This window comes from Pseudorca crassidens, chromosome 6, assembly GCF_039906515.1.
Source record: "Pseudorca crassidens isolate mPseCra1 chromosome 6, mPseCra1.hap1, whole genome shotgun sequence".
Taxonomy (NCBI): Eukaryota; Metazoa; Chordata; class Mammalia; order Artiodactyla; family Delphinidae; genus Pseudorca; species Pseudorca crassidens.
Window position 1 is genome coordinate 27,408,312 of NC_090301.1, and position 25,370 is coordinate 27,433,681.

Here is a 25,370-nt window from a genome sequence, read left to right on the forward strand (position 1 = left end):
GTTGTTACTATAAAATTGTTTTCCTTGGCTCATTCATGTCCAGGTAATTCTAGGTTGACTATCAACACAAAAAAAATTTCCACCATTGTAAATTTAAAGTGTGTTTCATTTTTATTCATTAAATATCCAACATTTTCAAAATAATTTAATGTAGCAGCTTTTTTTTGTTTTAAACTGAAATTGATGATGGTGGCAGGGAGGGTAGATATATCCAAGCTATCCTTGGGATTTTTCTTTTTCAATTAAAAGGATAAAATATACACTGCAACATTAAAGCTAAGTAAGTCAAAGGAGGAAAATAATCCAAGGCAGACCCTTGGATGCAACTACAATCAAACTGTTGACTAAAGGTTGACATGAATCTAAAGAAAACCAGGTATGGTCTGCCAGGACCACACTCAGCAGTCTACTAAAGTTTCCTTTACTTCTGTTTGTTAGTCAATGAATAGAACTGCGAGAAAGTATATGAAAAGTGACACTTTTCTAAAATAATTTCACTTTTTCTAAAAACACGTCAAGCTTATAACCATAGTTTGGCATTAAACTGAGCAATTGTAAACAATCACCAACCCCCCAAATCCAAACATTTTCTAGCATTTGGTTGTTTGGCATCTCGCAGATGCATCTTGTGATGGAAACCTAATTTTTTTATGGCACTTTATAACAGGCAGGAAGCAGAGTTACTTAGGTTATGACCATCAAAAAAAAAATGTGGCTTTTTTGTTCATTTAGTTTATGGTATGTTTCATGGTCTGTAGACAAAAAGAAAAGAACTGCTTTTTTTTCTGGTTGAGTTTAAACCCACATATTATTAAAACATGCTGCTTAATACCTCAATGCAAAATTGCTATGAGTAATTTTCTTGGAAGATGTGGGTGTCTGAATGGTTTGCCAATGCTTCTGATTATTATTCCCAAGTTCAGTCCTGTTGGTAGAACATGATTTTCTCCATCACATATTATAAGCCATCATAGTTAAGATGTCACATAAAAATGACATCTTACTCTCTCAGTGCAGACTATCTATGTGCCCAGCAGAATCTTATGTTCTGAGTGATTTTGCTTTTCCATAAGAAACAAGAGTACCAACTCTTCTCTTGCTCTGTCCATATTTTTGGCTACATGTTTTAAATGTGTTGCAATTTCTCTGCAGAAAAGCCAATGCCACATAGCTTTAGGGTTTTAAGAAAACACAAATACTGAAACCACACTCTTGTCGATCTATTCTGAACAATGATTATGATGTAGGTTTTACTTTCATACATATTCACTATCTCCCTTGCCAAATCAGAAATTTACATTGTTCATCCCACAGTCAGTTTGGTTGGTTTTTTTTTTAAGTGTAAACATAAACCCCTCTCTAGAGAGCAAAAAGACAATAATGATATTAGTGTCCTTGTTGCCCATTAGATATGCTAGAATAGGACAGTGCTTTATTAGTGATTTTTAAAATTTCTTAAAGAGGGAGCCATTTTTAAGTGGAGCTAACTAGATACTATGTGACTAGGTTTCACAATCTGAATATTCTCATAGATCATAAATCCAAATCTGAATGATCCAGAAATTATGCTTTAATTCCAAAGGCTTTAAAACCATATAATTCTTGGAAATTCACTAATTATAGAATCAGACAAAAGGTGGTATACAAACTAAAATGATGAACCACGTCTTCTTCAGAGTAATGCTGATAAACCATCATCTTCACAGCTCCTTGATTTATGCTTTTCAAAATGTAACAACCAAATATTTTTGAAAGTGTGGCATTTTATAAAATTTTTTGAATTTTAAAATGCACTATTTAAAACGTGCTCCCGATTTAAAAATTTTAATGCAGAATCCAAGTGTTTTTCACATTTCTTCCAAGGATATTTGAATAGCAAACTAAGTCTCAATGATGGCTCTGTTTGAAAAATATTCATTATAATTAAATTCCAGGTTAAATAAATAACTTACACACCCCTGTAGAAGTTACTGTGATGGGATCTAAATTATACTATAATTTTCATTTTCCCTCTAACAAACTATTTTAAAGTAATTTTATTAATCTGCAACCACAAACTTACTAAAGATCTCGATTCAAATTATCAACCCAGTTCAAGTTCAAATTTTAGACAGATAGCTCTGCCTCCTCATACATAACACTGACTGGCTGGATTTAATTGGAATGTACGTTTATACTTGACCTGAGAGTGCCACATAGATGTAATTCAAGTCTTTTAATTACAAGATACTAATTAGTATTCCAAATATGTTCACTATATATTATTTAGGCATAAATTATTAATTTTCTTATTCACTGAGACTGAACATTATAATTAATCCTAGATCAAAGACAAATATTGAATGCAAAAGTCATACAAATTTCATATTTTATTCCCCAAGAAAGACTTAAAGTTGGAGGCCCTAGTTTCCTTCACTGATTTGAAACAAATACCCTAAACTTCCGATCAGTCTGCCGGTTTTCATGGTTAATCTTCTTGGTAAATCATTTATTGCCATTAAATTAAGCTAACCTAAGCTAAAACAATATAGATTTCAAGCATACTAGCATCCTTGTTGACCTTATGAAATGCTAATCTCATTGCCATTTAAGTTCTCCAACACAGCGAACTCTCACAAGAACCCACTGAGAAAGCAATTATCTAAGGTAAAGAAGCCTTTAGTTTACCCAGGATTGGGTGTAGAAATGAAGTAACTGCTCTTTGAGAATGGATGGAGAAGAGACTGGGAGCATAAGTCAAGAACCATGAGGAAATTACTTGGTATACTTAAGTATTTGACCAATGTTAACTCCCAGGATGGAAACTCAACGTAGTAGACAAGCACCTATTTAATCGATCAGTAGCAAAAGGTGAACAGACCATAAACCAGTATTGTTCAGTTCAACAAATAATTACTGAGTGTGTAGTGTGTGCCAGGCCCTCTGCTAGGTACTGGCTTTACAATAATGAATATGATAGTTCCTTCCCTCAAGAAGCATAAATATCCAGTAGGAGAGAAATACAAAAGCTGACCTGGTTTTGAAAGATGAAAAGCAATTAGTCATAGGGAAAAAAATCTATAATGGGAAGGATAGAGCAAGTAATGCATGGGGAGAACTATAGCAGTTTGGTAGTTGTGAGGGAGGCCAAAAAGATAGGCAAGGAGTGGCTGAAAATAAGATGGAAGAGATAGCATGCTTATAGATTTCCATGGCTTTACTGGTCATGTTAAAAAGACACTGAAGGGGGCTTCCCTGGTGGCGCAGTGGTTGAGAGTCCGCCTGCCGATGCAGGGGACACGGGTTTGTGCCCCGGTCTGGGAAGATCCCACATGCTGCGGAGCGGCTGGGCCCGTGAGCCATGGCCACTGAGCCTGAGTGTCCGGAGCCTGTGCTCCGCAACGGGAGAGGCCACAACAGTGAGAGGCCTGCGTACCGCAAAAAGAAAAAGACACTGAAGGGAGGATTTTAAACAGAAGAGTGATCTGGTTAGACATACAGTTTAGAAAGATCACTTTGGTTCATCTAAAGACTGAATATAATCTGGAAAGACTGGAGGCAGGAAAATCAGTAAGCTAACTGGAGAATCAATTCAGTAAGAGTAGAGTGGAAAAGAAGAAAAATTTGAAAGAAATTTATATTTTGGAAATACATTAGGAGTCTAGGATAACTTTTGGTTTCTGACTTGGAATAGGTCCATTACCTAAAATAGGGACTGTACAAGGAATGTAGGATGGATGTTGAAATAAGTTTCCTGACGAACATGATGAGTTTCAGGTGCCTACAGAACACTGAGTAGAGCCACTTGGCAGGCAGTGGAGTATACGAGTCTGACTCTCAGAAAGAAGTCCAAACTGGAGATACCGATTAGAGAGTTGTCAGAATACAGGTGATTGTAAAGCTTTGAAAACAGAAGAAATCAACCAGTAAGAGTGATGGATCGAAACCAAACCAAACACTGTGTGTACGTGTGTGTGTATGTGTGTGTAGGTGATGATGGGGGGAGAGGGGAGATGCCAAAATTTAAGCTGGTAATTAAACATTTATTTGCTAGTCAAAACCCTTACTATTTCAAGCATTAACTGAGACCTGGTCTTTAGCTGTTTCAACACTAAAGAAATTATTCGTTAGCTCATATTAACTTTATGGTCATATGAAAGTCAAAGTCATGGATGAATGTTTCATAAAAATGTGTATAAACTCCCCCAGACCCCAAAATCTTAAAGTTCTATTATGCCTTCACTTCCGTAGTTTGTGTAAAACCCAATTATAAATCAATATATTTATACTTTTCTTTCCTCACTGATATCTGATTTCTTCATTACAGAACCATGATGTCTGATTGACACCAAATACTAGGATTAGATCAGTTCAAATAAGCATATACCTATATGAGTTATGTGTAGCCCTTTGGACTTTTTCTGAAGTACTTAAATTTGTATAAAAATACAGATAAAAACTAGTTTATTTGTGAAAATCCTTGCATTTGACAGCTTTCATAGATTTTTGTTCCACGGTGAACATAAAAAATTTTGACCAAGCTCTTGCATAATCTTCCTATTTTGTTCCCATGTGGCACTGCCTATGTTGTATTCAAAGACCACTGTTTTGATTCATAAAACCACATGAATTGAAATGTAACTCATGTCAGCACTATAGTTCAATTTACAATCCTGCTATGGCACTAATGCAGTGACTTCCTCAGTTCTGTGCACGGTTATCTTGTCATTTGGATTCAGTCCCAGCAGAATACGAAGTACCGTTCCTCTATTAATTCAACTGCCCAGAGTATTAGACAATCTGTAGGTTGTGCCCACTTAGTTCCTTGTAAATCACTTCCCTCCTAGCCTTTCAATTCATTTGTGACTTGTGCATAGTAGAAAATCTCCCTGAATCCTTTTCTCACTGTGATTGCATTGGGCATTGTCTGAAAAGAATGGCTCTAATTATTCCCCTTTGATCATTTACATTTTAATTCTAGTTCCCAAACAGCTGGCCTCTGCTTTGAAAAATAGTACAACAAATCCTTTGGGCACACTGCCCTCCTCTTCCCTTCTTTTCCAAACCACCATGCCTTCCAAAGGACTTACATTTGAAGTGGAAGACATTCTCAGAGAATGTAATGGATATATGAAGATCATCTAGAGCTAACAAGAAATTTAAAGGATTTATGAGAAATGTTTTCTCCATAAGTCTGATGGATTGTTTTAAGACTTACTACACAAGAAATAAAACATGGCATCATATATATTAGTGAATAAAACATTTTTGCCTGTCTATTGCAAAATAAATTTTTTCAAAAGCAATTCTTTTCTTTTTAAAATCCACACTTGCTACGAGAAGGGCAAATATCTGCCATGTGTGTAGAGTTGCATCCATCTTTTCCTAAAGCCTTGTCTTAGTCTCACCTTTCCAACAGCTCTGATTATTTGTATCACCCATTTTTGCACATAACCATATTATAACTTGGCTCTTATTTAAGTCTATCACATATATGTTTCCTCCCCTAAGTACTTTAATAGGTAAATTAGTGAGGTGATGTGGTAAGTGTTCACGTATACCCTGTTTAGTTATCCAAAGGATGTGAAAGCGCTGAATTCCTCAACTCCAGAACAAAGTCCTGGAGGGTACGGATGCAGTCTTGTGTTTTTCTTCCTTCTGCTAACATGGCTCATCACAGTCAGAGGCTCATAACAGATTCTTAATAAACATTTGCTGAATATGAAGTAGATGCTCACAATGGATACCTGTGTTCCTCTGAAAGACACATCATTCCAGCCTTCCTTTGTGACATTCAGTTTTCCTTAATAAAAAAACTTATCTGTCAGCATTCTAATCACTGAAATCTTTACTGGACAAATACCTATTTAACATGACAAACTGATTTGTGCAAAAGTATGAAATTAATGCAATGTTCTTTCAATTAACCATAGAATGTGAAGCAGTCTTGGAGACAATTAGATTTATCCCCTCATTTTGTAGATTAGACAATTGAGGCCCAGAGAGTCAAATGACTTTCTCAAGGACTCAATAAGAGGGGAGAGTGCTAATGTTTAATGTGTCTTAAAGAAAGGTAAAGATTGCGTGTTTTAGACATATGGAATTTTTTTTTTCCTTTTAAGAGAAAGAGACAGTATTGATTTCTTCAAATCTTACCACCCCAAAAGAGAGTGATTATTTCCTTTTTGTATAGTACTAAACAGGTTGTGTTAAACTTTTTGGGGTTCTAAACTAATTTCTCTAAAACCATTCATTGATTCAAAAATATTTACTGATCACTCCCTTAATCCACATAATTTTCTGGACAGTAGGGATATCTTGCACTGTGCAAGCAAGCAAATAAAAATTATATAGTGACTAAGGTCTCATATTCTCTACCTTAAAAATGAGATTATTGACGTTTTCAAAGATACTTAAAAAGTGACCTACTCTATGAAAATGTACACAGCCTACGTACAATGATCTAGATGGATAAATCTAAACACAATATAATAGTGTTTAATTCATCATGATAAAATCACTGTGTATACTATAATATACAATAAAATAAATAAGGGTCTGTAAGATATTATTTTCATTGACATCTTCTTCCAAATAAATTCAGTGCATTGCCCATGTCTATTCATGTTGTTTATCCCAGTATCAACTAGTGGGATGACTTAACATTGATTTAAAATTTCATGAACGCTTAGTTTTATGCCCCTTAGTTCAAGAATGGCTGATACGACCCATAGGTGTTAGACATCTCTTAGATATGGTAAATCTGTCCACATTGCCTTTTTCATTGGAGTTACAATTGTGGCATGTAGAGCATTTTGTTCATTTTGTTACTTCCTGAGGAACAATACATCCTGGTCCTAAAAGATAGCCTTAATTTGACTTCCAGGTTCTTAGATCTAAAACAAACAAAACAGAACAAAACACAAAAAACTTGAGAGATGTTTGGCAACTATCCTCATTTTAAAGATAATGAAACAAGGGCCAATGAGGTTGTAGTTTGGTTTGGACTTACATTTTTTTTTGGTACTTCCTTTAGCAGTCCATGCAAAGGCAGTTGCCCTTTGTAAATCTCACACACACACACACCATCTTGTTCAAAGGATTATAAGTATTAATAAATGTGGACCTTAGCAATCACGAGTAGTTGTGGAACTAAGTAATTAAGTATGTGTAGGCTCATAAACGACAAATAAAACAGAGCATCAATGTGGACTCATAGAAATAACAAAGCAAAGCAAAGCTGGAGTTACACAAAGTATTGCCATATGCTTCCCCTCTCTGTTCTCTATTTTATCCTCTCTATCCTCAGAAATGGAGAAGAAACTTTTATAGACCTTCGGTGATGAGTCATCATAATGTTTGTGTACAATTTCAAATGTTTAACTTTCCAATTTTGGTTTGTTTTTTTTATTTTTATTTTTTTGCAGTACGCGGGCCTCTCACTGTGTAGCCTCTCCCGTTGGGGAGCACAGGCTCTGGACGCGCAGGCTCAGCGGCCATGGCTCACAGGCCCAGCTGCTCCGCAGCATGTGGGATCTTCCCGGACCGGGGCACGAACCCGTGTCCCCTGCATTGGCAGGCAGACTCTCAACCACTGCGCCACCAGGGAAGCCCAAATTTCCAAATTTATTAACTTAAGTGATGATAGAATAAAAGTCAGTAAATTATATTTAAGTGTAAAATGAAATAAAATTTTTATTAGAGTTGCATAGATTTTTCCAATATGGGGCCCATTTTTATTCTATTTTTAGGTTATATTATAACTAACTATATAACACAGTTATCCCAGATTTGAAGTACTGTTTGTATGTTAACTATATCTTGTGCTCTGGATACATGTACCCCTAGATTTTATGAAGATGGTATGTAATAGTAAATTTGACCACCAACGAGCTGTGTCATTTGAAGGTTAGTTTTCACTCCATCTGGAGGACTCCAAACTGAGTTCAGAAATGGCCTGAATAAGTGCCACTCTAAGTCAACAGCACTTTTCTGAGCAGGAACATTTTTCACACATGCCTTGGCCTAAACCAGGGCTCCTTGGCTCACTGGTGGGAGCAGATTTTCCACATACATAACCTTCTCTACAGATCTAAGAACCTCTGAGGGGCGTAATAATTTGGGGAAGGCAACTGCAGTTGTTCACTATCTTTTCCTCATTCTCTTTCCAGAAAAAGGATTCTGAATAAATTCAGTAGAATTATTCAAACAATAAACTATTGATATATTTTATCACAAGACATAAAGTCACAGTTATTTCATTTGTTACAAAAATCTCCAGTGGTTGCTCTCATGTTTTTGATATGTTTTGTGATGTGAAAAATAACCCCACATAATACAGAAGCCTTAAGCAATTTTCACCTTGAAACAGTTATTTTAAAATAATAAAATGGATGTTCTCAAGGTTAAATATGCATACTCCATTTACATCCTTCTTCACAGACTGTCTCCATTTACATCTGATATATACAATAAAATGTAATTTTTTTTAGCATGAGAAATTCAAATTGAATTTGCTTTAGGAAAATATGATGCCATTTTTTCATTATGACTAACTTAATACTATTTAACCTAACCCTCTTGCTAATGTTTGAGATACTTTGTATATTTCACTAACAATGAAATTAGAACAGGATCACACCTATTATGATCCCTATAAATGTGCCTAGGCCATGGTATTTTTTAAACCTGGTTCTAACTATAGCCATGGCCCATCACTCACTGTTCTATGTTCCAGTCTCACTGAAATGCAACTTGTTATAATTTCTAATTCTCTGTGATGCTAAACCACAGAAAACTATTACAGTGAAACAATCTAAACACAAGTATACTGATAAAGTGGTACAAACGTCTAACTAATACCAGGGGCTTTCTAATTTATCTTTTTCTTATATGGTATTCTTCTCTCTCTCTTTCTTAACTTTTAAAGAATATTGTCATTTCCCATGACACTTCCCTGATTATGTCTAAGAATCATTTTTAAGTCAAATCTAATTGATAATATATTTTTCAGGTGAATGGTCACATGAAGAGCTTTCTTGACCACTATACCATTTCCAGAAGAGTCAAACAAATACATTTCACTATTAATTGAACAGGACAGTCAAAATTAGACCAGTTATTTAATTCCAATGTATTAAAAAGAATATTATTAAAAATAAAAGGCGGGCTTCCCTGGTGGCGCAGTGGTTGAGAGTCCGCCTGCTGATGCAGGGGACATGGGTTCGTACCCCGGTCTGGGAAGATCCCACATGTCGCGGAGCGGCTGGGCCCGTGAGCCATGGCTGCTGAGCCTGTGCGTCCGGAGCCTGTGCTCCGCAACGGGAGAGGCCACAACAGTGAGAGGCCCGGGTACAGCCAAAAATAATAATAAATAAGTAAATAATAAAATAAAATAAAAGGCAACAGTATCATTTCACATGATGAGTATTTAAAACAAAACAAAGTCAAAACTCATTCCTTATACCATGAGTCCAAGATTTCACTTTGAAGTGTGAAATGTCACGTAGCATTCTGTAGAGAAAGAACAGTATTTAAATATCTGATTTCTAATCCCTAGAATATTTCCGTGTTCATGCATTCATAAAAGAGAGAATATATTTGGGTCTTAGTAGCTTTCTACCAGGACTACTGAGGTCCTAGGGGTTGAAAAATTGTTTGAAAAGCATTTGTGGTAAAACAACCACAGCAAAAGGTTTAGCAGCAACAATCCCATTTTTTTACAATATGAGAGTAACAGATTTAATTGTTTCTCTGCAATAGCATATTCACACAAAAGTCACAGTTTATTTTTGAGAAAATGATTTCATTTGTGGAAACTGAGTAACAAGAGCAATGCAATCTGTCCTAATTGAACAGCAAACATGATTGAAATGCCACATCACCTTTACTCCTGGAAAGGAAGAACTCCTCTGGTCAAAGACTTTAATTGTAAGTGGATCTCTGATGAAAATATAGAATGTAGCTTTATTTATACCTTACCTTGTTCTAAAAAGGATTTTAAAAAATTACAAATGGAAATCCAATAAAGTAAAGCATGAAACAGTTAGCATGTGAAATGTATACTTTAGGTTCTGCCTAGTTACTTGAAGTAGGACACAACTTTATTCTGAGGTTATTAGAGGCCAAGGAAAAAATAGAACCACAATTAGTGTCCATATGATAAAACCAAGCCAGTGGTTTAAGACAAAGTCAAGTAGTTTTTAACACGCTCTGACTTGAAAGAAATCTAAAGATGCCACGGGTCTTCATAAAGGGAAATATATAACTATTGTCCTTACATAGTCTTTATGTATTTGTGACCTCTTAAAAGTATGGTTACTATAATCTTAAAGACATTTTCTAGATTCATGTTCAACCAAGACAGTATATGTCAGGTGGTGCCAAACTACAATCCACTGGTCAATGGACCTGTCATGTGTTTTCATAAATAAAGCTCTATTGGAACACTGCAATACCCATTTGTTTACATACTGTTTATGGCTGCTTTCTTGCTACAACTGCAGAGCTAAGCAATTTCAATAGAGACTATATATGGCCCACAAAGCCTAAAAATTTTTCTGTCTGACCCTTTACAGAATAGCTTGCCAACCCTGACATTTGATATTATTTATAAAAACATTTTTAGAATGCAACTATTTAAAATCAGAAATAAATATTTAACAAAAATGTTTGTAATCCTTTGCAAGAAAATCTGTTTACTGAATTTTATACACTCATACCATTGATTTTCAATAATGGTTTACTAAAGTAATTTGTGTAGTCACATAGTTCATTTCCAATATGGCCTAGAAATCAGAGGAGTTGAATTGAAATTTGTCCTTATTTCTTTGCTTTGTTTTCCAAGGCCAATGTCCTCTTAAAAATACATATTTTGCATGCACATGACATAACCCCAATAGGAGACCATGTTACTCCTTGACTACAGTTCTACATGGCTTCTAACTCTTTGGGGCTATTTCAAGCCTGTGTTTCTGAACTTTTTGACACTGGCATTCCTCACCCCATCTTGATCCGTGTCACCACCTCCATTCTTTGGTATTGATATTTATTTTCTTAGCTGTTTGTGAAAATGTCTGCAACCATAGCTCCCAAACAAGTCCCTTAGTCTCTGCCTCTAAATAGGTTGGTGTCTCTATGCCACACCATATGTAGAAATTCTAGACCTGCCACTACATCCTCTCAAATTTTTCTTGATAATCTTAAAACGTCACACTCCTCACCCTCCTTCCCAAGTCAAAATCCTTCACTGACTCAAATGGCCTTATGATAAAACCAAAACCCCAAGTAAGCCCAGTATTTAAGGACCTCTACAAATCCAAGACCACCTACCCATCTTACTCTTCTCCAAAAGGAATCCCCCACTGCAGGCAATATGGTTTACCTTGCTCTTTGTCACCTCAGTGTCTTTGCTTTTGCTATTATCCTACCCGGGTGCTTTCCAGACCAAGCCACTTATGCAGCCCCACTCCACATCCTGCTTCCCACATGAAATCTGTAGCTTCTGCACATGGTGATATACTTCCCTCCTCTAAATTTGTATAGCACTTACAAGACATGCTATTCTTTACCATTTACCTTATTGTGCATTATATTCTTTTTAATATTAGCTTTATGTCTTGTGTCTCTAGTGAGTGGCAACCAGAGGAGAACAACATGCTGTATATTTTACATCCCATAGCATAAGCATGGTTGTACATATAGAAGAAAATCAATCACTTTCTTGTTTTCCTTAAAGCCTTTCATCAGTTCTTTGAAATAACAGTTTATATTTGATATTTAGTGATATCTCAATATTAAAAGGCCTACATTTAAATAAAATTCGAAGAACGCTATTTAGAGTTTAATATATATTTGAATTATTGGTTGGTTTGTTATTCATATATTTAATATTTAACTTGAGTAATTGCAAGTCTGGGAGATAGATATATCATTCTACCTAACTGTTCCACATTAAAGCAATTTACATCATATAATTAATTAATCCTAAAAACAAAGTGGAAGTCAAGAAAAGAAGCTTGAAGAAAAATCAACAGTAATTCAATTCTTCATTATAAAATAAAAATACTACTGTCTCCTAAATTACGTGATATTTTGAAAATGCCCTATAAATAATACTGCATGAAAGAATAAAAAAATTAATAGTTTTGTTTTCTATTGAGGAAATGCCTAGGAAAAAAGTAAACAGCCTTGAATTATGCCAAAAGTACAATCAATCAAAAGTCTGGCAAACTGTGTTTAATGCTAAGTTCAGGAGAGCATTATACTAGGTCTACAAATATTTGAAAATTACATTTTAAGTATTTTAGCATAAGCAATATACATGAAGAGGTAAACTAACCATTAATCTCAAAAGTGATTCAAGATCATCATGAGGGCTTCCCTGGTGGCGCAGTGGTTGAGAGTCCGCCTGCCGATGCAGGGGACACGGGTTCGTGCCCTGGTCCGGGAAGATGCCACATGCCGCGGAGCGGCTGGGCCCGTGAGCCATGGCCGCTGAGCCTGCGCGTCCGGAGCCTGTGCTCCGCAACGGGAGAGGCCACAACAGTGAGAGGCCCGCGTACCGCAAAAAAAAAAAAAAAAAAAAAAAAAAAGATCATCATGAAATTGGATCAGCTCACTTACTGAATTTCAGGACATTTAGGCTATTGCCTGTAAGAAGCAAAATATGTGTAACTCCGTTATTGAATTCATTTATAAATTTCAGTGCCATATTGGTTGTTGCTTGGCACCTGGCCTTGTTTATAACTAAAGCTGCTGTGGGGAAATAGCCAAAGAACACATTCATATCGACACTGGAGTGATTTTTGTGACTACTTTCCTCAAACATGGATTTATAATTTTCTGTTTAGATTTTTTTTAAAAACTTAGTTTCAGGTACAAAAAAGCTGCAGGGGTTAAAATCACTTATATATGTAATTCTCCAATATCTCAAGAAAATGACACAATTTGGGTTACCCATGTTTAGAGCATTTTATATCAACAAAACTCTAATCTTATCTCTATCACTGATTTCTAATTTTCTAAATGATTTCTCTCTTGTGATTTAACGCATTAGTGATGTTAACAAATATATCTACAGAGATTTAGAAGACATAATTAATCTTTGAAGGCTCTTAAGAGATTCTCAAAAAAATTTTTGCTTCTACTACCTTAAAAATTAGAATGCACTGCCAATTAAATAAAAGTCAACCCCCTTATAATGGTCAAGGGAACCTATGTGGCCTGATATCTGCCTTCTGCCCTGATTTCCTGTCTTATCACCCTCTACCACGTTCATCAGACTCCAGGGCCACTGGCTTTGTATTTGTTTCTCAAATATTCCAGGCTTCTTCCTGCTTTAAGGCTATTGTTTTTCCTGTTCCCTCTGCCTGAAAACTTTCCCCCCAGATATTCATATGCCTGGCTACTTCTCATTACTCATGTCTCCAAGAACAGCCTATGCCATCCCAGACAAGTTCTATTGTGTTCTTGTTTTCTATTTCTTGCAGCATTTTTTTCGTGCCTGAAATTTGGTTTACATGTTAATTTCTGTCTCCCACCACTAGAATATTATCTCCATGAGGGCAGGAATTTGTGTGGTTTGTCCCAATATCCTATATATTCAAAAAAGTTCCTGCTGTATATTAGGGATCTAATAACCATTTGGTAAATAAATGATTTATGGACCATGATATAAGAAGTACTTAGGGCACACCAGCATGATATTTAAGTGGAAGAAAAACAAAAAGTATCTATTTGCCCTGTAGTATTTACGTTTAAAATGTTAAAATTTTGTGACCATGAATTTTTGTCTTTTATAAATTTTCTCCTATTTAAAAATTTAAAAATCTGTAAGACAAAAACTATGCTTCTTTTTTTTTTAACTTTTTGTTTCATCCAAAAGAATACCTGTGCAACATTTTTTACATTTCAGAGAGTTTGGCAGTTTAAGAAAGATAATAGGGTATCATTTTTCAAGTATGGAGATTAATAATATCCCTGTTGCACACACTAACTTTTCATGAGCAAGTATACAAATATGTATTGTCTGTAAAATACCATGTACAGATTATTCATGATACATAAGTTAAAATTAAAAAATGAATTATTCCCAAGAACATCATTTACTAAAAAATATTATTATTATTTTTAACATCTTTATTGGGGTATAACTGCTTTACAATGGTGTATTAGTTTCTGCTCTATAACCAAGTGAATCAGCTGTACGTATACATATATCCCCATATCTCCTCCCTCTTGCGTCTCCCTCCCACCCTCCCTATCCCACCCCTCTAGGTGGTCACTAAGCACTGAGCTGATCTCCCTGTGCTATGCGGCTGCTTCCCACTAGCTATCTGTTTTACATTTGGTAGTGTATATATGTCCATGCCACTCTCTCACTTCGTCCCAGCTTACCCTTCCCCCTCCCCGTGTCCTCAAGTCCGTTCTCTATGTCTGCGTCTTTATTCCTGTCCTGCCCCTAGGTTCTTCAGAACCATTTTTTTTTAGATTCCATATATATGTGTTAGCATACGGTATTTGTTTTTCTCTTTCTGACTTACTTCACTCTGTATGACAGACTCTAGGTCCATCCACCTCACTACAAGTAACTCAATTTTTACTCTTTATGGATCATTTAGATTTTCAGACTATCAAATTCAATAAACCACATCTAAGAAGAAAAGCATAAAATATCTTATTTTAAAAGATTTGCCTTCATAGGTATACATTCGTGATGTGCAATTAAGATGGATTTTTCCTATATTTATGGCTCAAAATAAAGATACTTCAGAAGAAGCCAACGTTTATAGCCCATCCTTTCTCAAATGTTCATGGAAAATATTTTAAGGAATTGTTCCATCTACTCAGTGATAAAACGGTAACTCCAATTCTGATTAATGACTAAATACATTCATTTAGAGAATTAGGACATACTATATGACATTCTTTAACAGAAGGATGACACTAGAATTCCTTCACTCCCTAGATAGTGGTATACAGTTTCAGTTTTCAGTGACTAGGAGTATACTTCTCTTTAAATATTTAAGCATGCTTTCTGCTTAATTTCTTTCCTCCAGGATGCTCTTCATGCCTTTCATATATTTGTCAGCTTAAGACTCGATAATGCCTAAGCAGTGTGGGTACGGTGAAGCTCTACTGAACACAGTAACCATGGAAACAACTAATTCTTATTTAATTTGCTGTCTCCTTGGATGAAGCAAAGAAACAAGAGGACTGGAACACTGGAGGCAGAGAAACAGGAAGACATACGAGAGTAGAAAAGTTAAGAGGGAAACACAGACACAGAGGCCACAGCCTTTCTAGCTCACTTCCTTTTAGCTAAAAATGTTAAAGTTGCAGAGACGCAAAAGGAAAGCTATTTTTGAGAAAATTTCATAGTGTTATAGGTCATAAAATAGTTTCAACCTGGCTATTTTTGTTGGATTCCCCTTGAACACAGAGCCAAGTTTAAATACAAACTCAATCAATCTGGAGGCATCAGTATGGATAGTTCAAGTTCAGAGGAAAGCTCCTTGGCTTTTTAAGTACCTTGAGTCTGGGTACACAACCCCAGAGAGTTTAAACTTCTGTCCTAAGAGATCCAAACCACAAGAATGAACCTGAAGCAGCAGCCTTGTCAGTGTTTCCTGGACCAGGTTTAGTCTCACCACGTTCAGCAGTGGAGCTGGCATGGAGCTGGTTGGAATGGCCTGAGTCCCTCCCTCTTTTATATTCATGTGAAAGTCACAGTTGAGTCACAAAGTGGGGCAGGTATGCTGCCAGATCACCCCACCCTTAGGTCAGAGAACAAAAATATAACCAGAATTGGAAGCAGAGAGTCCGAGTGAGATGGTTCTTTGCTGGCCTCCCCTTACCAGGCTGAGTTTGACCTGAATAACTAAATCTTAGGCCTGGTTCCACTACTCAGAACCTCAGGAAAGTCACTTAACCACTCCCTGTCCCAGTTTACTTATGTACATCGGAGGTTCACACCATTTGCTCCTAACGGCCCCTCTTCCTCTCCAAACATCTAAGTCATATATAATTAGCAAGTCTTAAGAACTGATGTCCCTTCTGTCATAGGGCAGAGGCACAGAAGAATAGGCTTTGTTTCCAGATGTATAAGCACACAGTCCTTCTAGGCCACCAACTATTAGGGTTACAAAAAGCTACTGTTACACAGACTATAAATATATTAGGAAGGAAAAGGAAAAGATTTCATTAATAAGTTTACTCATTTCAATATCAGTTTTTTTATGGAAAACTTTGGATTCTTATCACAAAACTTGATGGTAGTCTTTGGGAAGAGGCTGAAATAGGGCAGTGAGACTGTCCAAGATTGTACCAAGTTGTCATAATTTACAATTTTGATACGGACCACCCTCACGTAATGTGGTATTTTTCAAAATAAAACAAAAAAACCCCAAATCATGGAACTAGTGATTGGTCTGAAAGTGATAAGAACTTAGAAAATACCCCACAAAACCTCAGTTTCACCAAAGACCACTTAATGGTCTATGATAATTTTCATCTTGTAATCTATGAATGAGGCAAGCTTTAGTTTGAGGCACAATGGCCAAACCCATTAAAATAAACCCTAGATCATACTCACTTGGTTGTTTTATAAGAGATTTAGCTTCCAATAGGATGCTCAGTGGTTTCTTAATGCTTTCTTAGCAGCAAAATTTCTAAAGTTCCATCAATCCTGGCTTCTGCTGTTTAAATGAAGATAAACTGCATTTTCCATGCAATAGCAGTGCCACCTGCACTTCTTAAAAGATAAATTTAAGGGACCAGTATTTCAATTCAGGACATTTGATCAACATGGAGATGCTCTGATTTTGAGTACTAGATTTAGCTGTATCATTTGATTTTAATAATGGGCAGTGAGATTTGGACTATATCTCTCCAAACAGAAAAATATAGTAATTGTTTGAAATTCATCTGATTTAATTTCGTTAATGAGTAATTATGTCATTGTTTTACCTATAAAATTGTATTTAATACCAAATATTCTCATATGGAACATCAAAGTATAATTTTAAATTTTCTATAAATCAACTGATTATATAACAATTTATCTCAACTATAGAAAATGGCATAAACATAAGGCTAACTCTGTGATTATTACACACATACACACCCCCCCACACACACATACACACAAATACCACCATGCTAGCCCTTTGTGAAACACAAGGGAGACGAATTTGGTGGACTAATAAGTTGTTATAGGTGTTATGACTCCATATTCTTGTCCACTGAGCAAAGAAATTGTATGCTACAGATTGCAGATTTTTGTTTGAACAAGTATGCGTAGTAAATTACAGAATCAGATCTTTTCCTAGCTACATTAGATGACATTAACATAAAAAGAATGCATAGCTGAATCCTAAAAACGGTTTTTTTTCTTATTTGTTTTCAAAGTGGGCCAAAGGAATGTGGTCTCATAAACACCAGAAAAATATGCAACATATTGTTTAAAATATTGTTCTGCTCAAAAATGTATACTCTAAAGGAAAGATTAAATTACAATTTTGAGAGGCACAATACCCAAATAAAATAATACAGTTTCAAAGCTGAGCATTATTTAATTGTGCTGCTTTCTAGCCAATAAAATTAGAAAACATTTTCTCATACCAATTTATTATATAATTTCACTGCTGTCCATTAACAACATAATACAGTATGTTGCAATTGTTACAATACAACATGGCCAACTACAAATCCATTAATACCTAAAGTAATGTTATATAAAGGGTTCATATTGGCATGATTATTCTATCTATTAGTTTGTTTGTATATTTGTATAATATAATTTGTATAATAATCTATTAGATTATTCTATCTATTAGTTTGTTTGTATATTTGTTTGTATATTTATTTATAAGTTAGCTTTAAATATAAGAGAGCTAGATATTTAAGCAATGAAATATACTCGTGGATATTCAAGTACTGTGTTTTATGATCATTTTGAGATGGATTCGAGATGGCTAATGCTGATGCTGTACAGAGCAATGTAACTAGGAATATTTCATTTAAAATTAAATTAATGTAGTTCAACTTAGGTGAACATCAGTGTAGTTAGCTAGCATAAAACAAAGACAGTGGACTGCCTGACACATAATGACTTTACCAATCAATTCAATTTTAAAAAACAGTCAAACCATTTTATTTGATGTCAGGTGAATAAAATAACAAAATACAGTTGGCTAATCAAATTTTTCATTTTGAAAGCAATAAGTTGTAGTACAGGTGTACCATATTTTTCTTTTTTTAACTAATTTGAAGAAGGCTGGAAAGGACACAGTTGGGATAAGCAATTGTCTATAAGATAAGGGAGTCTGAGTCAAGTTGGGTACAAATAATGGGAAGAAACAAGGTAGTAACTTTTCTTCCTGGTTCAGAAAGGCCTTCTAGAGGAAGGAAGCACGATCAAAGACTGGTATACAAGGAAAAGATTGTTCAATGCTAGAGAATATAAAAGTCAAGATCAAAGAAGGGGCCAAGATAGGGATGGAGCCCTGAGAAGGAGGAGAAATTGGCATAAAACTGCATGTTAAATGAGAAATATAGATATACTGGAAAATAAACTGCAAGAAAAACAGCAGGCTATGTTTGCATTTTCTAATGATCAGTGATTTTTTTTTTTTTTTGCCAATACAAATTGAAAGGAAGGAGCAAAGGAAGAAAAGGAGAAAGGAAGGAAGGGAAAGATAGTGAGGGAGAAGAAAGGAAGAAAAGAAGAAAGCAAGAGGAAAGTCAAGTTGTGTGATCTTAGTTAAATTATTTTCTCTAAAAGGCCTATTAACATAACAAAAAGCAAAACATAAGAGTTGTCCCCTCTGGTGTATATTAATAAAAAACAAATTGTTTAAAACTTTCTTTAAAATCCACAATATAAATTTAACAACTGACTGAAAAAGGAAATCCTGAGCTCTGTCTTAACGTCCACAGAATTTCACTAAAATGTCTATGTAAAACGTATCACAGTTAAAAAGTATCACCACTCAAAGAGTTTACCTCTCTTGAACAGGAAAGACTAAGTTCAAAGATGACATTCACAGTGTTTCTCATAAAAAGTCAACTAATTGTGTTCATATTGTTTTAAAATTTTTAATTCACTATAGAATTTCTTCCAATAAGCATCCTGTATAAATTTTACAAGAAAACACCTATGGCCTTAGTTCAAAGTAATGGCAGGGGAGGGATTCAAACAAAATATTATGTTTAGGTAGAAAAACAAAACAGATTTTTTCCCTCTTCACCCACTTAGACAAAGGCTCATCTCCAGCCTAAACGTAGCTGAGAATTTGCTTTCGTTCCTCATCATCATCGTTCCTCATCTCCCTCTACCCCCACCTACTCACCCAAACTTTCTCACAGACCCTCTCCCATGATTTTGGCCCTTCGTGTGCCACTTCTTACTTTGTAGTTCTTTAACTGCTTTGGTGCCTGGAATCAATTACTGGGACTAATAATTTCTTGAGACACCAAAAGTTGCTTAGAATAATCTGAATGAGATTTTCACGTGCTGTCCAGCATTTAATGATCTGACCTTCTACAGCTGATTCAGCTGATTGGCTGAAGTATTTGAGATACTTAGTACTTCCATTGTGTGTCAGAGATGTTATATTTACAATTCCCTAGTTTATATATACAAATATTTATATAATTATATAGAGAGAATACATATATGGAAAAAGAAGGATATACAGGGTGTACATTAGGACATTTACATAACTGATACATAAAAGCTTGTCTTTGAGGTGTTGGGACATTACCCTGCCCAAGTGCAGTCCCTCGCACTTATGTATCACATCTGAAACACAATAGCTGCTCATTTAAATGTTACTTCTTAGTTATTCCCCATTACAAAAGAAACAAATCCCTCTAACTTTATTTTTAAGATTTTTTTTTACATCTTTATTGGAGTATAATTGCTTTACATTGTTGTATAAGTTTCTTAAAGCCAGAAGCCCTGTAGTATTTTTTGTGTCTCTATACATACAATATTCTGCATCCAGTAGAAACTTAAGAGATACATAATAAATTAAATAAATAAATAAATCAGAATAAATACTCTCCTAAATGAAAAGTGAAGGCTAAATTTGTATTGAGAGTAACAGTATTGAAGACAAAATGCCTAGAGAAGTCTAACATTCAAATATGAGATTTAAAAGAATGGAATGAAAAGAGAGGGAAGAAAATCAGTAAAATGATCAAAATACTGCTCACACATAAGAAGGTCTAGATTGAGTAGATCAAGGCAATGGCATTAAGAAAGGCATAGGGAGAACTAAAGTAGAAAAAGAACAGACATATCTGAGAGAATCAGATATGACTCAAAGAGCGTAACAGCATCTTTACCTGATGTTTCAGAGACATAAGAGTTTATGACTGTTCCATAATGTTATCTTTGGATAACTTCTACTAATGCATTACTAATAACTTACCTAAATGACTATTTTTAGCATTAAGGGATATGGTATTGACTTGGGGGTGGTGTTATCATCCACTGTGACTGTTATTTCAGAGTCTTTATCTTAATCTGTCAAGAGGAAATTAAGCATTGAAAGGAATTCATTAACCAAAGTGATCAACTTGAATACTAAAATCCCCAAGTTGGTTTCATATGGTCAGTCTTATGGGGACATCAATGAATATTTTAAGTATCCACATATTGTCATGTATACATCTAAGCAAACATTGTAACTATTTCATTTTAAAGTCCAACAGTGCAACTCCATTTTTTAAAAGCATAACAATCCAGTCTATTATCTAGTTGCTAGTAAAATTTGACAAAAAAATGGGTGTCATAAGAAAACATGCAAAAATACACCAACAAGCATTTTTCTTCCTTCTCCCTTGTGATGTTTAGAAAATTTGCAAATCGATTTAAGCCCAAAGTGGTAAAGGAATGAAATTATTCCTTCGGGTATGCTGTGCCAAGTTTCATTTCTGGTTGCATACTTATGACCAAGTTCAAGATCCTTGAAAAGAAATACATAAAAGAGAAAATATCCCTTTAACCTCAGCAGAGCAACACAGTAGAGGCTGCTATGGGAGGAGAAAGGCATCTGCCTTGAGATGGGTGTGCTCCTGGTGTTTGGTTTCCACTGAGAGGATGCCTGCTCTCTCAATGAATCTGAAGTAGCTACTAGGATGAGGTAATGGCTGTGCTGGTTTCACTGGGTCATGCTCTCTCCGCACATTTTTTTCTCCTTCTCCTCCCTGAGGAGGTGCTGTAAACAAGTCATCCTCAGAGAGTTGCTACAGAGAATTAACAAATCCTAAATTTGAAATTCCTGAGAAACTGGCTCTACTTTTGACAGTCTAGACAATAACTAGAAGCTGAAAGCAGCATTGACAGTCACAAAGAAACAGGTTACTTGATGGGGGCAAGGGAAATGAAAAGAGGAGGGAAACAAAGAAAATGAAAATTCATGTATTTAAAATATTATTTTTTTTAAAAAAAGGAAGCTCAATTTTTAAATTGCTTAGATCTCCAGATGTATGTTAAGCAAATTTCTGCTTATGGGTAAAATAAAAACAACAAAAAGAATTTTGGAAATTAAATAATATTATAGCATATTGTGAAATACTAAAATTAAATAAACCACGGACAAATAAACAGCATGTACCACTGATCCTAAAGGCACAATAGCTCTGATCACATGCAAATCGTGATTCCAGATGTAAACCTACGATAACCAGATGAAATTACCAGGAAAGCAATGTAAAATCACACACACAAGCATGCACAGGCGTATGGTGGTACACACCACATACATACACACGCAAATATAACACTTTTTACTGAAAGACAAAAATGCCTTTCACCTTTCCTTAAGAAGGAAATGCTTTTGTGCATGAAGAGGGGGTGACTGAAATGTCCATGATTTTTTACAGATTCATAAAGATTTCTACCAAAATATGTAGACACCAATTGCCCAGTTAAATGGGTGTTTTGAGTCACATTCAAGTGAAAGGCTATAATCTTCCTCCTGGGCATTCTCAAGAGCTTTTATTTATTTAATCTATTTTCATTGCCAAAAAAATTATAATTGCCCACAGTGAAATGACAGGGTTACAGAGCTATGCTTTATACTAGGCTGGTACCTGCAGCTCAAGCATGGGACATTTGCATAATGTGGCTCACATAAAAGGCTTTGTTCTCCATCACCTCACTGAGGCTGCAAACCTCAATTTCAGTTAGCAGTCATTTCCTCTCCCAGACCGATCATTTTAAAATAAATTATATTTTTAACATTTAAGTTAGTACCTTACGGATATTCATTAATCCTTTTGCCTCACATCCAAAATTATATACCACCCAACAACATATATTTGTTTTGCACTACAAATTTCATTCACCCCATAATCCCAAACCTTCAAGGATAAATATTTAAAGATTCATCTTTAATTATCCACTCCCTTTTTCAACATTAGGTATATAGTGTATTATATATGCAAATGTGTTTATGTGTGTGTGTGTATGTGGTGTGTACCACCATACCCCTGTGCATGCTTGTGTGTGTGTGAGAGCATTTAAACAAAAACCCTTCACATCGAGTCAGTTTTAAAGGGTCTATGTGCTGGAAGCATTATGCTAAGGGCTTACAGCTGATGGCACACAGCAATTGTTACAAACGGGCTTGTTGCTAATAAAGCTTTTTTTACTTTCTGACAAAACCCTGAAACCCTGATGCTAGGCAATATAACATCCATTTCCAGTTTTCAAGGATTTTTTTTCTGACCCCATCCATTTTACTACCCCCTCCCCCTTACACACACCCAAACACACACATCCCCACTCCTGGCTCCTCTCACACACTCCTTCTTTAAATTTCCATCCTTAAACAAAAGAAGAGGCTGGGGAAGAAAGGCATCTAGCACTGCAGCCCCCAAAGCACCTTTTAAGAAGAAAAAGAAAACAGATGCACTGTATATGCTGCTTCCCACCCCCATCGTTTAAAAAGAGACTACGTGGACGCTCAAGCTCACCCAGACTCATTTTTTCGTGTCCCGCCCTCCAACAAGACCAGACATTAATTTTTCATTTTCCTAAAATTATAAATATTCATCAATCTTGCTCTTCCAAGCTGTTTCTGAGAGAATTACAGGGAAAATGATGTCAAATTGACAAGGCTTCTCTAACTTACTCATTCGTCAGTGTGCAGTTCTCTGCAGTTAGATGGACAAAAAAACCAGACAAACAAAAAACAAAAAAAACCCAGAAAACAAAAAACCTCTATCTCGAAATTCTTTTACAAGGATATCTCTCAAGACAGATATCCTAACCCGACGTAAATTCCCGGGCGTTTCAAAGTGGTACTTACCGAGGTCACACACCCTTCTACAAATCTAGAACCCAGGTAGCAGCCCTGGTCCCCTGCTGCGTAGTAGTGACACCTAGAGAGGCCGGGCCTGAAGCTTCCGCCAGCTGGAAGACTGGACAGCTCGGCCAACCTGTGCCTGCTTCCAAGGCACAGAGGACGAGACAACCCCTCCCCATTCCCATTCCTTTCCTGGGCTCCTTCTCCCTCTACGCGGTGGGCGAGGCAGGAGAAAGAAAAGCACCCTATACAGAGGTGGGGACGGCTCTCTTACCTGGGCGCAGAAACTGGATGCACCCGCGGTCGTCGCTGCCACCGTTCAGGGACCTGAGGACCTAACGTCCTCCGGAGAAGGAGCAGAGGGGGGGACGGGGCAGGGGAAGAAGGATAAAGAAAAGAAAGAAGCGGAGGGGAAGAAAAGAAAGAGAGGAGGAAGAGGAGGATGCTGTCGCCGCGGCGCCCGAGAGCCCGCGCAGCCGGAGCGCCCGGCCCAGTCTGAGCGTCGCCCTGGCCGCCGGCTCCCCGCGCGGCCACCCCGCCCTCTTCAGGCCCCGCCTCCCACCCCCCACAAGCCCCGCCCGATCGGCGGCCGGGTCGGCGGCGGGGGCGGGGCTGGGGCGGGCACAGCCGCAGCGTCCCGGAGGGGAGCGCGACCGCCCCGCCTTTCGCCGCTGCCAGCCAGCCGCCAGGCGGGAACCGCGAGAGTGACAGCCTCAGCGCGCCGGCCAAACCCGGGCCACTTTGGGCCTGGGACCATGGGCCCTCTTTAGAGAATCCCTCCACTCTCACCGCCCACCTCCGCCACCAGAAGCTGTGTGAGACCAGCATCCTCGGGACAGAGAGACCCAAGCGAACCTTCTTTTCCGACGTCCTTGGTAAACTCAGGGGAGCGTCAGCTTTAGTATCTCAAGGAGGAGTGCCCCATAGACGCCCCTCCTTTCCCTGCTCCATCACTGTGAGGCTGGGGTTCCGGTTACCCCTCAGTGGCGAGGGCTCACTGGCCTTTCCTCCACAAACCTCCGGACAGCTGCTTCCAGAAAAGATAGGAAAATTGGGGAGAGCATGAGGACAGAGAACAATGCTTGTCAATACTAAAGGAACAATGGTTGAGGGTTTAGAGAATTACTAGACCTCTTCCGTCACTAATCAGATTTGTTCATTCATTTATTCGTTCAACAAATGTGTATTAAATCTGCTGTGTCAGGCACTGTTCTAGGCACTATGGAAACATCAGTGAATAAAACAGAACGCCCCTCCCCCCCAAAAAATCTCTGCCTTTTTGGATATTACATTCTAGAGACCCAGATGTATGATCCAGAGTCAATTCATTTCATCTAAATCTCATGTATGACTGTGTCAAATGAGGATTAAAATATGTCATCCCTACTCCTATGGCATATTTAATATGAAGATATAATTAGATAATAAGAAGAGTCTGTGAAGAATATGAAGCACAGAAAACATTGACCTTGAAATGTCACCATTTAAAAGAATTACCTGTTAAATACTTTTGAAAGAGATGTTTCCAACTGAGAAAACAGTTGATTGTTTACCATGGAATCTTCATAATCATAGAACATCACTTCATTGTAAGTGAGAGAGGTAAGATGCAACTTAGAATTGTTTCAAGCTTCTATATGGAGTACAACAAGGTGTTTTTAAGGTTACCAAGATAATGGGGTATGGTCTGTGCAGTTTCAACAGTAGCTATAATTTGGTTTTGTCACTTAAATTATCCATAGAATTATAAAACCATAGAACATTAGAGTTCATTTCTCAGACATTTGGTCCACTTCCCTCAATTTTCAGATTGAAAAAGAGACCTAATGATGGGACACTTGTAAAGATTAGAGACCATAACAGAACAAAGTCTGAAACCCTGGTCTCCAAAATCATACCCCACGCTCTGAGTATTTTTTCCCTCTGTCCAGTTTCACCCCACATCCCAGTGCTCGAAGTGAGATTGGAAGTATCAGGGCATACCAAGTAACAGAGAGGTTGGAGGATTTAGGGCTCCTCCTCCGAAAGTGACCCGATTGAGAAGAAGGAGGTCTTAGGGGACTATGAAAT

At 36.8% G+C, this 25,370-nt stretch overlaps 1 protein-coding gene across 2 annotated transcripts in view; it reads right to left on the reverse strand.

Annotated features, from left to right (window-relative positions):
* The window catches only part of MAP2 (microtubule associated protein 2), a 278,232-nt gene extending 254,422 nt beyond the window's left edge, over positions 1-23,810 (reverse strand). For both annotated transcript variants that reach the window (XM_067740750.1, XM_067740749.1), the window contains exon 1: positions 23,575-23,810. The gene's annotated coding sequence lies outside the window, so the exon portion shown is untranslated. The remainder of the gene's footprint in view (positions 1-23,574) is intronic.
* Positions 23,811-25,370: the final 1,560 nt, after the last annotated feature.